Source organism: Nymphaea colorata, chromosome 1 (genome assembly GCF_008831285.2).
Source record: "Nymphaea colorata isolate Beijing-Zhang1983 chromosome 1, ASM883128v2, whole genome shotgun sequence".
Lineage (NCBI taxonomy): Eukaryota > Viridiplantae > Streptophyta > Magnoliopsida > Nymphaeales > Nymphaeaceae > Nymphaea > Nymphaea colorata.
The window spans coordinates 16139836-16157805 of record NC_045138.2 but is presented as its reverse complement, the minus strand read 5'-3'; the positions used below and the strand labels follow the sequence as shown (position 1 = coordinate 16157805).

The 17970-nt window shown below is 37.3% G+C and overlaps 1 pseudogene; it reads right to left on the bottom strand.

Moving 5' to 3' along the window:
- Positions 1–3408: 3408 nt before the first annotated feature.
- Positions 3409–13937, bottom strand: LOC116268169 (serine/threonine-protein kinase Nek2-like; annotated as a pseudogene).
- Between the last annotated feature and the right edge of the window lie 4033 nt (positions 13938–17970).

The following is a 17970-nucleotide window of genomic DNA, read 5'->3' as shown; positions in this document are numbered from 1 at the left end:
CTCTTTCCGAAGGGTATTTCAATTTCTTAAAAAAAAAACAGGACGACTTTCATATTTTTCATCTTAATATTCACCATGTAATCTGTTGTAGTTACCTGTTTTCACACACACACACACACACATATATATACACACACACACACACACACACATATATATATATATATATATATAGATAGATAGATAGAGAGAGAGAGAGAGAGAGAGAGAGAGATTAGTTTTGCAGATTAAACATGATAAACCAACACGTTCTAACAAAAAAAAAAAAAGTAACGGGTTAAAAGAAAAAACTCATGAAAAAGTTACGCTGCGAATCTCTTCTATTGCAAGAGGGAGAAAAGAAAAGTGAAGAAAATCGTTTGGAGAGAGAGAGAGAGAGTATAGTTCATACATTGTATCTTTCGTAGCGATTGTGATGTAATAAAGAGTATAGTTCATACATGGCCTCACCCCTTCAATATAATCAGTATTTCCTGTAACGGGCCTTCGCCTGCTCTTCTTTCAGTAAAGTGCCTTTGTATTTATGGGGCGTAGATGCTGCTGCTCACTAACTCTAACAAACCCCATCACCTTTGTCTGTTGTGGATGCTTTTTCACGAGAGCGACTTGGGTGGACGGTGGAATGCCCTAACAAATAGTCTGCTTCAACTTGTTACGTATTGAAAAGATTGAAGATGTTGATTGAATTCGGGAAGAGTCACAAAGACACTTTATTGCAGGTTTATATATATAACTTGACTGGTCATTGATGGTTTTTGTTTAGTTACATCTTCGGCGGAATATCACTAAACGTTTAAGTTTTATTGATTTTTTTTTTTGTTTGAGGGCTGATAATATTTTCAAAATTTGTACATGAGTTAAACAATTTTTTTTTAAACTTTTTAGATAATTATTAATCTTTTTAAATATGCTATAAACTTCTTTTCCCAAAATGTGAGCCCCCTTTCCTCCGCTTCTGAACTCAATCGAAGTGGGTACCAAAAGGGAAAAACTTACACACATATTGTTATGCAAGAGTCAAGAGAGCTTCCAAACTTTTTCAACCATGCCTTTTTGTCAGAAGTTTCAATGGCGGGGTCTGTGCCATAGTTGTGGCGGTTCATCTGATAGCCGACTTCTTAGTCACGACGACCCCCAGACTTGCCATCTACATTTTCAGTCTTGTTTTGCCTTTCATCAGTGAATACTTCTCTCATTTCCTTCCCATGTTTCCTGCAATAATTTCTCACCTTCGGTCTCTTCTTGTTGCGCCTCTCTCGATCATCTGCTGCACCCATCCATTTCTTATTTTTCTACTTTTCTCATATTCCGACGATTTTTGTCATTTTTTCTGCCTTCCTTTCTAACTTTTAGCTTATTGTTCTTGGATAATCTTGGCTGTCACCGAATATATTCTTGTTTGAACCTGCTGCTAGTTCTTGATTTTTAATAAATTTATTGATTGAATTTATTTTGTTCTTTCTTTTTGGTTGGTTCAGTTTTGATCCCCTTGTACATCTATTGTACATCAAGCACCTGTTCAATTTTGTTCTACTCGGTTTTTATACAGTTTCCGTAAGTTTCATCTTTACCTGTGCGGTAAGATTACACCCATTCTTTTCATGAACTTTATGCTGCTCTTCCCTGCCCAATATCATGTTGATTTTCCTATACTTCTATGGATGTGGATTTGTTGGAAGGCCTAACGACAATCCAGCCCTTTTATCTGCACTGGACAAATTAAAACCAAGAATATTATAACGCCAATTTTTTACATTCTTCTATTTAATTTGGGCACTAACAATGACAAATTGTAAGAAATTAAAGTAGTCGGACGGCAAAGGAAATCACAATAGGTGAAACGTGTTTGAGTACTCTTGCGACCTCCTCAGGTCCGTTATATATATAACTATCTAAAGTCACCCAGCTACCTCATCAAGGAGCTAGTCTGATTTATTATGCTAGATTATTAAAAGAAAAATATATGAAAAAACACTAGATGATGCAAAAATAATATATATATATATATATATCTCACACACACACACATAGAAAACTCCACAAAAGTGGAACATAAGTCCAGTACAAGCGTTTCTTATTATGCATCAACCCGATGTTTTTTGAATCATTCAACCAACAATGTAACACCTGCTCTCAAATCACCAAATAATCTTAATGTCATTTGAGTTGAGTTTAGGCAACCTTTCCTAAGAAAAATTCATTGAAACCCTTACATTGGTTGGAGCAGGCGCAGGACCATCTTGCAAGCAGCAAGTGTGACGACATTGCTGGTCGTGAGCTTGACTCTCTACAGATTATTGGGCCTTTCCTCTTCTGCTCATTGGTTGCTCTTATTTGCTTTCGCGTCATCCGGGTATATATATGCCTTTTCTTGACAATAGTTGATAAAAATATTTGCATCCTTCTATTTCCTTTGGCTTGAACTTCTGAATTCCTGTGATATCTTGTTTGGATCAGCGGTTGTTTCCGTTCGGCAAAATCACCAATACGATCCTCGGCTTTATTGGGACAATCATCTCTAGCGGATATATAATATATGACACGGATAATCTGATCAAGAGATACAGATACGACGATTACATCTGCGCTTCAATCAGTCATTATTTGGACATCATCAACCTATTCCTTAGCGGGGTCTGGTTAGTACTGAAAGAGCTTCTCTCTCAAAAGGCTCGAGCGTCGCAGGAGCCTGAACCTTCAACAAGGAGGTGAGAGCCTCCCGAAGGGAGAGGAGGAGGTGCAACTGGGGGCGACAGACACTGACAAGCAAGAGGAATTCCTCCACTTGGTGGGAAAGCAGGTGGAGAAGCCTCGAATGAAGCCAGCCTTCGTGGGTTTGTAAGGACCCTACTGTCTTGGTCAATTTTTTACTAGAACATGAAAGCATTAAAGTTAATACTTGCTGTCACTGTGAAATATATATGCACAGTAAGATAAAAGCATTTTAAAAACCTAAGTGACGATTATCGGAACTCCTCAGCCTTACTCAGGTGGAAGGGTAACTCTCGCCTCCTTCCTCTTGCCGCGAGAGCATGTACCACCATGTTCTTCTGAACAGTTCGAACCATTTAAGGTCAAGTCAAATATGCATTAATCATCATGAGCATTCAATCTGTAGTTTAAACATTTAAACATACAGTCAATGCTTATATGATTCCTTAATTACATGTGGTGAACACAAAGTGAATATTATGTGTGGTGTCTGAACTTACATAATTGGCATAATAAGAGTTTCTAGCTGTTAAGATCAATTTCAATCATATGTTCACAAACACATGCATTTTATTCATTAGCACACAGTTTTGAACCCCACATAATAATTCAAGCCAATTTGTAAAACGCAAACACATACATATGTCTCAAGCCAAGCTAAATCTAGATCCAAGTCCATGTGAAACCGGTAATCATGCATGGATATTATTACTTGATCAAAGCAAATACGAGATTATGTCATAACCATCATACGATTCAAATGCATCAGTTATCAAAGTCACACTTACACATATGTAAACATATGTATAAATTCTACAAGTCATATCCAAATCTAATTTTTGATCTTGGCATAATATAATTTTATAGCCATTAAGATCAATTTCAATCATATGGAAAAAGAGAAAAACAAGAAAGAGCGTGCTTGTTGCTAGCCTCTTGTTGTCATCTCCCAATTCCTTATACCTCTCCTGATTCAGCAACCGCACGCTGAACTCTAGCAGCCCTTCCAGATCCTCGGCAAGCTGCTGATGCGACCTAGTGTTGAACCGATAGTTCTGTGAATCAACGGATAACCTGCCAGAACAGACCTCCTCTCCAACGCCATCAGCCGATCCCAGGCCACCCGAATTGCTCCTTATCACATTCATAACCTCATTGAACCCACACTTCCCAGGCGTTTCATGTATTCTTATAGTCCGTTTTTCCTGTGTTGGATAGGCACTCCTGAATGGCAGCGCTAGCCGATTTCACATTTTTTCTCTTCTGAGCCTTGGTAAAAAGAGGCTCGCCATTGCATGGTAACGGGAACTCTGCAATCTTGTCGATTCGAGGCTCATTGACGGAGACATCAGGCGAGTCCACATGCTGCAGAAGCTGTATGGTGTGCTTGGCCGGTTGCCGCCTATTAACAACTTTGGTCAGGCGATCCTGTATCAGCAGAAGATGTTCGCGGAGTAATGTACGTGTGCGAGATTCTTGGCGTTGCAGAGCTGGGGATACGAGGTGTCTGCACACTTGCTTTTGTGGGTAGCGGTAATGATGCTCGGCGACCATGCCTACTGTATTGGTAGTCCGGAGTTCGTCCTGTGAAAGGCTGCAGCAAAAGAGGAAAGCAACTTTTGATGACTTCATACGGCAAAATGAAAAACCTCAGACGGTTGAGCATAGCTGTGAACATTTAGGCGAGTCAAGATGCTAGAGGTCTTTAGCATGTTCTGTGTGAAAAAAATGAACAGTGAGAAACAGATGATCTTACCGACTCCCGGGTTATGCCAGTTCTAGGAATCTTTGGCAATGTTGATCTTCTCGGTGGTGTTGAGCAAGCTTTGGCAGACGCTTGCATGCAGACGGGGGAACTTTGTCTAGGAGTTGCTGTAACACGAGAGCCCTTCAAACGTTGAGGCTTTCTGATGTTGGTGTCTTCAGCATGGCAACAGGCATCAGATACCTCGCTAAGTTCATGCTTCAGAAAGATGGGACTACTGTATGCGCTCCTCCTCCCAAACTTTAAGTCTTGATCGTCGTCAGGATCACAAGCTCTCAATATTTTCTCGTCGCAGAATGACCGTCTCTTCTCTTCAAGGTTTGATGGAATATACTTGTCCTCTACCTCAGAGAATCTGAAGTTAACGACACAATCCACACACGAACGTCTTTCTGGGTTATGGTTATCATCAAAATCATCAATAGTACCACCATACCCATGCAGGTGGAATGGAAGAAAACCACGCATCTGTATGGATTTGAGATGGATCTTGAGAGCGTAAGGCTGGAGAACTGGATGCTTCAAAAGACCTGCAGCCTGATAAGCCAAATTAGCGTTGGTCAACATCAAAATCTAAAGCTTCCATACAAGGATTGAGGACTTGAGAAACCCAACCTATTTGGCCCATTCAGAAACAAGCAAGGGGATAAGGCAAGCCAATTAACTATAATTCTTTTATGAAGACTTGGTACATCTCTGAATATGCTGGTCATGCATCTTCTGCGAGTCCGTCAAAAGAATGATCTGAACAAGTTATCTGCTGTTAGTAACGTTCTTTGTAAATGTTAACATGTATACTGAAACTGGGCAAAATTGGGCTTTGTTTCCCTTCCCTTTTGCAGGTAAAAAATGGCAAATTTGTGTCGAGAAGATCCGCCAAATTTGTGTCAAATAGTTGCACCGTTTTCATAACTTGGTCTGAGGTTCAAAACCCATGGGCCTATCCAGCTTGACCATCAAGAACAACATTTTTTGACTCAATACCTACTCCAATGAACGGGCATGGGGGAACATCACATATGAAAAAGTAAAATCCCAGGAATGGCATTCTATACGTACACTTGGTCGATGCTCTGGGCTTTTCCTCAGCATGCTTTTCACGAGTCCCCTACTGAACACTTATGGAGAGAATGTCAGAATCACGAATGGAGAGGAAGCATAACCAACAACTTTCAATATACTTTTCAAAGACAAGTACATCCAATTTAGTTAGAGATATCAAATGTCCGAAGCTATGTTGCATCGGCACTGTACAAAAATGATGGTATGGAACACATTATCCAAGTGTCTCCCCTCATGCCAGTTTTTTTAGCGTCAGGGATACGCTCCTTATGGTGCGTCCGATTTTCACAACACGCAATCCTAAAAGGAAAAAAAAAAAACTTCAACAACAAAGGCAATGGACAGCTCACGTCGGGCCCGATGCTTCCCTGCGCTTTGCGGCCACCCCTACCCACACCGGCGATGCATCGCCACGTGTCGTCGGAGTGGTGGAGGGTAGGTCGTCCCCACCCCCAATGCTGCTTAGGACGGTCTGGTGGGGCATCGCCGGTGGTCTTGGATGGCCTCCCCCTTCCTAAAAAGGTAGGAGGCGCTGCCCTCCCTTGCAATTTCCCTTTTTTGCAGTGGGGTTGCATCCTGACTGCCATGAATGAAGTTCACGGCGATTTCCCCTGCCGTCGTACCCCTTGCACGGATAAAAACCGGACTGCTTAAATGTGATTATTCAAGTGCTTTTTGCAATTTAGCCCACATTTTATCTATAATAAGATATTACTCAGTTACACAATTTATATTTCATAAATTTTCCACAACGTAATTAGTTAAATAGCAATATTTTAGTTTCCAGTCTGTTGATAATTACCTATCAAGATATGGAGAGGATCGGAAATGAGAAACAATATCCAACCAAACAAAAGAATGTGAACAGGAAAGAGATGAAAAGGTCTAGGAATTATGAGATAATCAACAGAATTACTGTAAATCAGAAACTTTAGATAGACACCATAAGACAACCAACGCTTGAAAAACAGCATTTTAATTTTTAGCATGATTCTGAAGCCATGTAACATGGATCTGGGCACAAGTATGCTGAGGACTAGCATGCCAATCTCAAAAAATTTGGTGACATGGATATACATACGTTCTATATATATCTATATATAGTCATGATCTTAATATTTTCTGGTAAAGTTTTTTTCTCAAGAAAATCATGGTAACTTTAAGAAAAAATAAAAATCCTAAAATTACATAGATACTAATAATAAAGCATAAGCAATAACTGGATAAAATAATAAAAATAATGTTTTGGACCTATATTGATGATAAAAATGGTTATGAACACTTTAATTTAAATTTAAATTTAAAATTTAATCCATGATGATATTAACATTAAAAATGAAAAGGAGTAAAGAATTCCCCAAAAAAGGTGAAAAAAAATGTGCCAAACTTGTTTTCACATTTTTTTCCGAAAAACATGTTCACAATTTTGCCACATTTCTCTTTCTTAACGTAATGTTGTTTTTCGAAAACACGCAATTTGTAACAGTGCTTCATATTCATACATGTATTCCACTGATTTATTTTCACCACCGTGCCTATTTTTATGAAGCATCTCAAGAAACAAAATTGCACCTTCCACTCTTTCACATCTGTAACATTCTTGTGGAGTTTAGCAAAAACACAAGTCCAAGTTAGAGGCAAAAAACTTACAATGCACCAGAATACTTGATTGGAAGAGGAGCAACAATAGACTTGTTTATCTTATTGATCAATGATTGCATATCCTGCAGACAATCACGGAAATTCAAATTGTTCATCAGGAAAGCTGCAATAGTATGCCACATAATAAATAAATAAATAAATAAATATATATATATATATGTGTGTGTGTGTGTGTGTGTGTGTGTGCAAAGGGGATAACAGATGGGTGCAGAAAAATAAGAAAGCAGTAGAAACAAACCCTACGATTGATGAACCCAAGCAAGGCCAGCCAATGTCACGAGAAGAATGATAAAATATATGTAGAGCAAATAAAATAGTATTTCTTTTTCAAACTTCTCCGGCAAAAATTCACTTCATCTACTTTATATCTGATAGAAACTTTAGGCATTGTAGTTTCATTGCAGAATAAACAGCCGTCATCCTTACAGCCACAAAATACTCTGAAATGAATCTAGAGACACCAGAGATGACAACCTTGGGTAAGATGGTCATTTTTCACATCAATAGGATGATGATGCTATAGTCATCAGGAGCAGCCCTCAGCATTGCCTAGGACACGTTTCCACATAAATGGCATGATAGCTCATTAAGAATGTATAGAAACCACCATTGAGAAGCAACGTACAAATCCTTGCATGAATATAGGACAAGGTGTGGAGCAAATAAAATGGTATTTCCAAACTTAAAGAAATTTCATGCACAATTTTGGGCTGCATTCGAGAAACTAGTTCATGACATAAAGGTTTATCTAGAAATGTTTCTTCAGCTGACAATGAACATTGCAGAAAATTTATTTCAAGGTCAGAGATAACTCAGGAATAATGATCCAAATTTAGGCACTAAAATGATGTAAACTTACAAATGCTTTAAATGCAGGCTTGTGAGCAGTCATCTCAAATATGCAGCATCCTGGAAGCATTTTCAATGGCAGGTGCTTGTATCAGTAAATGGCATAGACATTAAGTAAAGACAATGATGCAGACAATTAACACGTCAAAACATACCCAGCGACCAATATCGGACTTGGTGCCATATGGAATATCAGCAAGAAGCTCTGGGCACATATAGCTGGGAGTCCCAACAACCTAAGAGAATAAGTATAAATATAAAGGAAGAAAGCAAATATCAGACAAGCATCAAGGAGGAAACACATAATTCTTCGATACAACCAAATGAGATTGGTACTAGAAAAAAAAAAGAAAAAAAAAGAGAAACACTTTTTGACTTTTATTACACTTCAAAAAGTTGAATCCTTGGGGTGCTTTGAAAAAGTAGTGCATTACATGAGAATTGGACGAACCACTGATGATGGCAGACAGAGGGTTTTGGCAAAAATGAACTTTCCACTGTCACTGCAGATCAAGAGCATAACTGAGAAATTTTATCCAGATGAGGACACTTACGGAATTGGCGAGGCCATCAGAAGTCAATATTTTAGCAAGCCCAAAATCACCTACACAAAAAAATCATGTGACAGATGAATCCAAGCATTTACACCCATGTCTCTGCAATGACTAGACTAACAGTATTTGTCAATGATTAGAAGGAATACCTAGCCGAATGTCTCGATCCTTTCTTAAAAATATATTTGAGCACTGAAGCTATTATACAACACTATAATAACTTCAGATCACTAATGTATAAAAAAACAATCACTACAGTGTTAAGGGAAAGTTCAGAAGATGGCCAGGAAAATTCAGTACCTTCACATCACGATGAAGTATGTGATTAGAGTGCAAGTAGTCCAATGCCATAAGCAGTTGAGTGAGCCATTTGCAAAGTCTCTGTTTATGATCAAACATCAATGTATCATGTGCATACTAAATTTGAATGAACTACACCATATGAATGTCATAGTTGATATGAGACATACCTCTTCTGGAAAAGGAACTCCATTTGCTTTCTTAATGGCCTGTGCCCTACATAAGTAAAAGAAGCAGATTAAACAAAAGACAAAAGCCATCAAAAACCCCAGTCTCAGCGGAAATAGGAACACATATGGCAGCAAGAAATAACATACATGTCTCCATCCTCACAATATCCTATGATGATGCATGCATATCAACCATGAAGAAGAAGGAAGCACCAAGGCATCAATTGAACTCAGTCACCAGTATCTGGTTTAAAATTTTCACCATGCATGTAGATAGTATTGGTTATTTCAAGTCAAATAAAAGCTCAAAAAGGCAGGATGAAAATGTTTCGTTCAGCCACCTTTGTTTGATCACTGAAAGAAGAAAATGTTTAAGATGGCAAGGAAATTCATTTCTTACATTCAGATATAAAACAAGCAGAAAAGGATGAGGTAGCATGACAACTTGGCATTTTCTCCCCCATTATTATTGTCAATTCGCAGCACAACTATTATTTTCTAAATCTTGACTCCATGTGTGCAGAAATATTACTTTCTAACCTTTCATGGCAGTATGCAGAACTACTCTTTTCCAACATTGCCAAGCTAATAATGAAGATATGTCATGACTATCAATGAATTATGTCACATTTGAGCAGCATAAAAGTTCATAAAGTTAGCTCTTATGCTAGTTGAGACAGCTTCTAGCAAAGAAAATTCCTATTACAAAAGTACAGAACGAGCTACAGTAATAAACTATCACATGTGCATTTTTTTGGAAATTAGGTCTTGATTCTTAATATAGGAGCAAAAATTAAATAAAACAGAGCAAATGAATAATAGATTCTGAATTAATACTGACCTTCTCTACCCAAGAATCTTTATATTCCACAATATATGGATTCCTCATTCCAGACTCTTGAAATAAGCTCCATCTACAAAGACCAACCATGGAGAATAAACTGCTATTCCTTACAAAAAAAAAAACATACAAAAGTCCAGTTTATTTTGCTGCTGGATTCTGATACCTTATGGGTGAGGCAATGCCCTAAATGCTTAAGAACAAAGCTGCTATTTCATTAAAAGTTCTTAGATCATAGGCTGGTGAAGAAAATTTCTAGACCATTGGACCAATATATGGAAGTTAACAACATAAAAAAGTCTGACATCTCAACATGAGCAATCCATCACGACAGGTTAATCACACCAATGTTTGTGCAAACAGACACCTCTTTTCTATAATTTCCAGCCTTAAGATTATTGGGCAATAGAAATGGAAGATTCTTGTTGGTTTCATATAATGGCTAGCCAGATTCTGCTATAGAAATCATTCAAAACCCAAGTACTAACAATGCAAAGTGCAGAGTGCAAGACCCTAATATCCCAAATTTTCAGTGAAAACCAGAAAGGAAACAAACACATCTTCTGTATTGAATAACCCCTGCAAATTTCCATGGGCAACAGGACAAAATTCAAGGCATCAACACCAAAAAATTATATCAACTATTTCATGAGGATATCCAAGTCAAGTTCAATGATCTACAAATAGTGGCTGATAGCAAAGATGTTGTTCTTTTTTCTTAATTTTTCTACTTCCAACACAATCCCATGCAACACCAAGTGAAAGATCAACTTTCCAGACACAAATGATCCATAGAATAGTCTTGTTAAAACAAGCACCCACTTCTTGATGTGCAGATCTCCGGCAGCGATCTGTCTGACGAGCAAGACGGATTTTCTTCAATACATACCTATAGAAATTAAGAAACAGAAGAAAATTAAGAGAACTTTTAACACTCTCTAAATCAAGACGGATTTCTTCAATACATACCTATAGAAATTAAGAAACAGAAGAAAATTAAGAGAACTTTTAACAGTCTCTAAATCAAGGATGGGGAAGAAGAAATAAAAATATTAACATAGGTAATTTCAAGTTCTTACTTCGTTTTTTCTTGCTTATGCCTCACAAGAAGAGCAGAACCGAAGGCACCTTTACCAATCTGCTCCAACACCTCATACTGATCCATTTTCTTCTTCAAGAAATAGGAAGTCCTGCAAACTTCGAACAGTTGAACCCTGCCAAATGAGAACCATGAGGACAGTTTAAACTTAAATTGAGGGAAAAAAAATGTAATGTCTAAGTATGCCACCGAACAAAGTAACTATCTGCTCTCAAGAATGCAGAAAGAGAAAAAGATACAGAACCAAAACAAAAATCAAGAGTGGTGTTGGTAAAAAATCAATCACAGCCAGTCAGATTCAAGAATCATGGATGCACTATTTCAAATGTCCTCATATTAGTGAACAGCATATTCACATTCACTAGACAAATACAAAAATGTTTCACTAGTCAGACACAACCTGAAAGCTAGAGAACTTTAAGAGGAAAAAAAGGAATTCAAAATGAGAAGCTACAAGACCGTCCTTGTAAGAAGGAAGGAATGGGGAAAAAAAAGGAAGACAATAATCGTCAAAGAACAAGATCAAAAGAAGGAAAAGGCGAGAACAGGAACACCAAACAGAAGAATAAACCAAGGTGACATTCTTAAGCTGGTGAAAACCAATAGGGAAAGAAAACAGGAGAAAGACCCAACCCGCGAAACTTGCAAGCACAAAACCAAAAAGGGAAACGATGGGCAACCTCTAAACCACGAAAACTACTATCTTCATTTCCTCTATAAGAACTGAAAGTGAAAAACGAAGCATGCACTTTGTGGAAATAAGTATAGGAAGCCTCCGAGTCTCTAACTTTCTCTCCTTCCCCGTTAAACTTACACAAAGACAATGATAATACAAACGCCATCTATTCACAAATTTCACAAGCCATTAAGGTTCCTGCTGTACTTTCGTCTGACACTTGTTGTCTGAAAAGCGTCTAGAAGTACATTGTCCAGACAATCTCACGCATCATAATTATTCAACAGAAGATGAGGCGGATTTCATGACGTTGATCAAGAATGAAAATTAAAAATGGTAAAATAAAGAGATACACGTATCGTAACCTAATAGAGGAGGAATAACATCCACCAAATGCTGATGGCGACGCAAAAAGAATATAATATATATATATATATATATATATATATATATATATAGAGAGAGAGAGAGAGAGAGAAACAGACGCAAGTTTGGTGGTTGGCGAATAATATCCAGGAAAAGGCAGAAAAGGAAAGCATTAGGCTTCTGCTTACAGCAAGCGCAAATTTCTCTGAGATAAGCGGCGAAAATACAGAACGCAGATAAATCCTTTCGTCGCCCTCCGAATATGCGAACGGGAGTGTCTGACGCTTGACGCCGAGAGTGAGGGAGAGAGAGCTATAAAAAACGAAAAAGAAGAGCAAAACGACGAGAAAATGCCATAAAAGAAGGAGTAAATCGACCTAAAATAAAGGTTTTAGCTCGCAGGCAGGGAGAAAGAAATGCAAAAACAAGGGAAATAAATGCAAGAAAAACGATGGTGCGCCGTTGTTCGAGCAACCAGCGGAACAAAGTAACGAAGAAGGAAGAAGAAAATTTACGACGAGATTTCTCCTCCTTTCAAGAAATCCAAGAGAGATGAACTGCTTTTAAAATCGAAATAAAAAGAAAAAGGATCGTCGCATTGCTGAAATGAAGAGAGAGAGAGAGAGAGTTAATCAAGAATAAGATTTTCCTTATCGTAGCAAAAGACAAATTAAAGGAGCAATAAATCAAGAAGAACGAGATAAATCCGTCGTTCGATCAAAAACAGGAAAGAAGAAGAAAAAAAAAATCACAACACAATCCCAAGAAGATGCGGAAGAATTCAAGCAAGAAGCAAGAAGAAGCAACAACACAAGCAAGACTCCGCCGCCTCTTACCCCGAAACGCGAGGGCGACTCAGAAAGAGATCAAGAGTACGCGAAGAAGCAACCGAGAGGGAAAAAAAAACGCACGTAGATCACGGAACGGTGCAAAAAAAACGACGAGAAAAAGAAACGAAAGGATCACGAGATCGCGATCTCGCCGCAAACATCCAAACGGTGACCAGGATAGGCCGTACCTGCGCCCTCGGATCCGAAAGAAATGCAAAAACAAGGGAAATAAATGCAAGAAAAACGATGGTGCGCCGTTGTTCGAGCAACCAGCGGAACAAAGTAACGAAGAAGGAAGAAGAAAATTTACGACGAGATTTCTCCTCCTTTCAAGAAATCCAAGAGAGATGAACTGCTTTTAAAATCGAAATAAAAAGAAAAAGGATCGTCGCATTGCTGAAATGAAGAGAGAGAGAGAGTTAATCAAGAATAAGATTTTCCTTATTGTAGCAAAAGACAAATTAAAGGAGCAATAAATCAAGAAGAACGAGATAAATCCGTCGTTCGATCAAAAACAGGAAAGTAGAAGAAAAAAAAAATCACAACACAATCCCAAGAAGATGCGGAAGAAAGCAACAACACAAGCAAGACTCCGCCTCTTACCCCGAAACGCGAGGGCGACTCAGAAAGAGATCAAGAGTACGCGAAGAAGCAACCGAGAGGAAAAAAAAAACGCACGTAGATCACGGAACGGTGCAAAAAACACGACGAGAAAAAGAAACGAAAGGATCACGAGATCGTGATCTCGCCGCAAACATCCAAACGGTGACCAGGATAGGACGTACCTGCGCCCACGGATCCGATGGAACCAGGAATGTCTCCGTTCGGCCACGAAAATTTACACATCCTCCACTTGCGCAGAACGAAATGCAGATAGAAGAAGGCCGATCTTCTCCCGCTCGTCTTCTTCCATTCTTCCCGGGAGAAAGGAGCGGCAAAGCGAGCGTTCAAACTTCAAACTGTCGTCTCCCTTCGCTTTCTTTTTTATCGCTCTCACTTTTCAACTTTTCCTTCCCTCTTCCCCCGTCTGTTCTTTCTGTCCTCCCATGCTTTTAACTTCATCCGCGATAATGGTGCTAATGAAATGAGAAATATATTCAGGCGTTCACTTGGAAATCAAGTACTGCGGGCTGCTGCCACATGGCAGTATGATAATTCCGGCTTGATCTCTACGTGGCTATCAGTTTTAGGATCTTGAATTTCCGTAGGATGTCAATATATCCGATCCGACCGATTCGATCCGAAAAAACGGATATGAATAAAAATTTAATATTCAATTAAGAAATCGGATCAGATTCGGATTTAATACATGACATCAGATCGGATTCGGATTCGGATTCAGATATACATGAATATCGGATCGGATACGAATACGGATTTGGATCAGATTCAGTTTTAGACAAATATCCTCTATCTAATACTTGAAAAACGGTAAAATTCGGTTCAAAATTTGGATTCGGATATAAATATAAAAATTGGATTCGGATCGGATTTCGATTGTGAAATCAGATTTCGGATTCGGATATGACTTTGCTTTGTCCGAATTCGAATTCGAATCTGAATCCGAATATATGAATATCTGAAAAAACGGATATGATTGAAATTGTATCCGATCCGAATCCGAATCCGAGTCGTTGACATACATTTGGGGGACATGGGGAAACATGTTCCATTGTTTCGTCGTCTGTTTATTTCTCCACTGTTCAGCGTTACACTGTTGGTGCCACTTTTCTCAATTCGTTCTCGGGTCCCCGGACATACGTATCGGCCACTCCAGATTAACCGATACAGAAAACCGAGACTATCAGATGTGCATGGAAACCTACTATATCAGTTTAACCGTAAAATAGAATTTTTCTCCCTTGTAGTCTTGTACTTCTTGTAATGGGCAGTTGTGAGGTCTCTCAACGACATCAAAATAAATGTTCCTACAAGAACACATGTTCAAGATGTCATTACATTAGGAACAAGATATTAATTTCTCTAAATTTTGTGGTAAATTCATGGAACAAGTATATATTGTTTCTAATGCTAAACAACCTTTAATTACCCAATGAGTAGTGTTGAATTTCTTGAAAACTTCCACAAATTCATAAAACACTGGGTTCCAATGAACATAGTATTCCTGTTACCAAATCCCGGTTTTGGACCCTACCATGCCCATTCGATGATCATGGTTCTAATGTCCCCTTCGTGTTTAACATTACCAACGTACAGTATTTTGCGAGTTTTATGTCAAAATTCAGGGGTTTTCAATTGAAAATGAAATAATTTTTCTAAGAGAATGTTGTAAAAGCAATCAAACACCACCTTCATTAAATGCCTCATCTTTTCTTAGCAAGAGAATGTTGCATCTACCATCCATTATTCAGGTTTTGTGAAGACATTAAGTTTGAGAACCGATAAGGAAACCATTTTATTATATGAAGGGAGACTGGCCATCATGATTTTCTCCTTTTTTTTTCTTTTTCTTTCCTTTGCCTAGCAAGTCCAAACTTCAAGCACCATGTGCAGACTCACAACATTTTGGTTGTAATTCATATAGTAAAAAACTTTTTCAGATTAACCAACTTACTACAGTTGTCCAAAGACGCGGGTTTAAGATTCATATAGTAGCATGTTCTAAATCACGAACTATAAAAATTGAAGCCTTTTTAGGCATAATGCATTTCATTAATATTGCATTAAAATTTTATTTTTTCATGGTTGGATTGCCAAGTCTTGGCAACAAAGCTACAAAATTTTTTAATGCCAAATTAAGTGTTTCTGATTATTGAATACATTTTGTGCTTTTTAGATTAGTATGCCATAATATCGTATGGAGTTCTCATTGTTGATTGTGCGTTTTACACAGGAAGACGCCTGGGTTATGCATTCATTTGCTTTTGTTGGTTTTGTTTTGGGAGCTGTAGTTATTTGATTTGGTTATTGCCCTCATGGGATTCTACTTCTCAAGTGCATCACTGGCTAAAGATGCTATGAAAGTCTAAAAAACTTAGCGTTAATCATTGAAGGGCCGATGAATAATTGAATCACATCATGGCCTACATGATATAGAAACTCTGTTCTTCAGCAGATTTTTCCTCTTGCTCTATAACATGTAGACAATGTAATGGCTTTCTTTTTCGCTTTTTGTATCTGTCTTCTTATATGATGATTAGTGTGTCTTTAGTTTTTCCCCTGAGAGTGATTCTTTCCCAGTTTTCTTGTCTAGGGTCTTGGAATTAGAAACACATGTCGAAGATATATTGTTTCATGTTTAATACAAATCAGAGGATTGAACATAATTTATTTTTAGAATCAAACACGCATATCAAGCCTTTAGCTGGCAGTTTCCATGAAAAGCCTGATGTTTAAATAAAATCTCAATAGTTTTTTTGTATGAAAAAGCCAAAACTTACACGCTGGAAAGCAAAATATTTCGTTTTTTATTTATTTCTAAAAAGGGAATTTATTTTATAAATTTCTTAATGGAAACTATAATTTTTCCTCAAAGTCGTCAGATAAGAACTTAAAGATAATTTTTTATTAACATAGTAAGCAAAAGTTAGCTGTCTTCCTTTCCAACACCCTAGACCTCGATTTCAAATTCGTCATCAACTTCAACATTTATATCACAAACAGAGCTGGTGGACGAGCCCTTGTAGGCATCGTGGCAAGATATTACCCAAAGAATAAGATCACCTCAAAATTCAAATCTAATTTGTATATAGAAGCTATAATCTGTGTGCGCAAAAATATGGGCGCATTTCATTCTAAAACTATAATATATGTATACATATATTATAGTTTTATAATGAACTTAAACATTTAGATTTTAAGTACGTTTTTAGCAAAAGCAAAGTTGAACGTGGTTTTATGTATTAAGTTTGTTTTATGATCATATGAACGGGCCTCTCCGCTTGATATATGTATAATAACAGGTTTAGAATGGTGTGTTTGTGTTAGAGAAGGTAATGTCTAATGCAATCGCCGCATCAAAATTTGTGATAATTTCTTCTGGTAGATAAATTAAAGTTTCATCAACATATAAGGGGAGAAAAACATTTTCAATTAATTAGTTATATATTTGTGTGTGTGTGTAATTAAACTTTAATGAGATTCACTTTTATTTGACCTAACTAGGCCGTCCAACTCTCAAGTGCTACTATTCACAAATCTAATTGCATGAGACCTAAAAACTCCCTCATTTCCCTCGCCAATAACGCACAGAGTTGCGTCCGTGTTTGACATAGCGACAACACTGTCAATTAGGTACCTCGTGTCACCTCATTTGTAGGGATGTCAATGTATTTGATTTGGATCAGATGTGCAATAGAACCATTCCGAAAAAATTGGATATGATGGAAAATTTAATATATGATTAAAAAAACAGATCATATTTGGATTTAAGAAATGACATCTAATTGTATTCAAATACATATTCAGATATAAATGAATATCCTATTAGATACAGATTCGTATCGAATTATTTATTTTTGAACATACATCCCATATCCAATACCCTTACATTTTTAAAGTTGGTCAAATCCGGTTTTCCGATTTGGTTATAAATGTAAAATTCAAATTCAGATTACAAATTTGGGTTTTGGGTTCGAATTCACATGTGACTTTTCTTAGTTCCTATTAGAATGATAGTTTGTGAATATCTGCAAAAGAAGATATAGTTAAGAGTATATTTGAGTTGAATGTGATCAGTTGTTGACATCCCTACTCATACACCACATAGATATAATGCTGACCAATAATGGAAGACCTAAATTTAAACAACAATTTTAAGCCCTTTAGAACAATAAATAAAGGTAAAACTAAAAGATAATTTATGAATATTTTCATTTAGGAATAAAATCTCATTAAAATTAGAAATGAAAATGTAAGAATAGAACATAATTTATGAATAAGTTCATTTAAGAAAGAAATCTTATTAGAACTTGGAAATAAAAAATATATGATTAAAAATAATTTATTAGTCTTTCATTTAAGAAAGAAATCTTACTGACAATTGGAATTCAACAAGCTGGTGATACGTATATAAAATGAAAAATCCACCCAAGGCACCACCACTATTCACCGGGATGATAGAG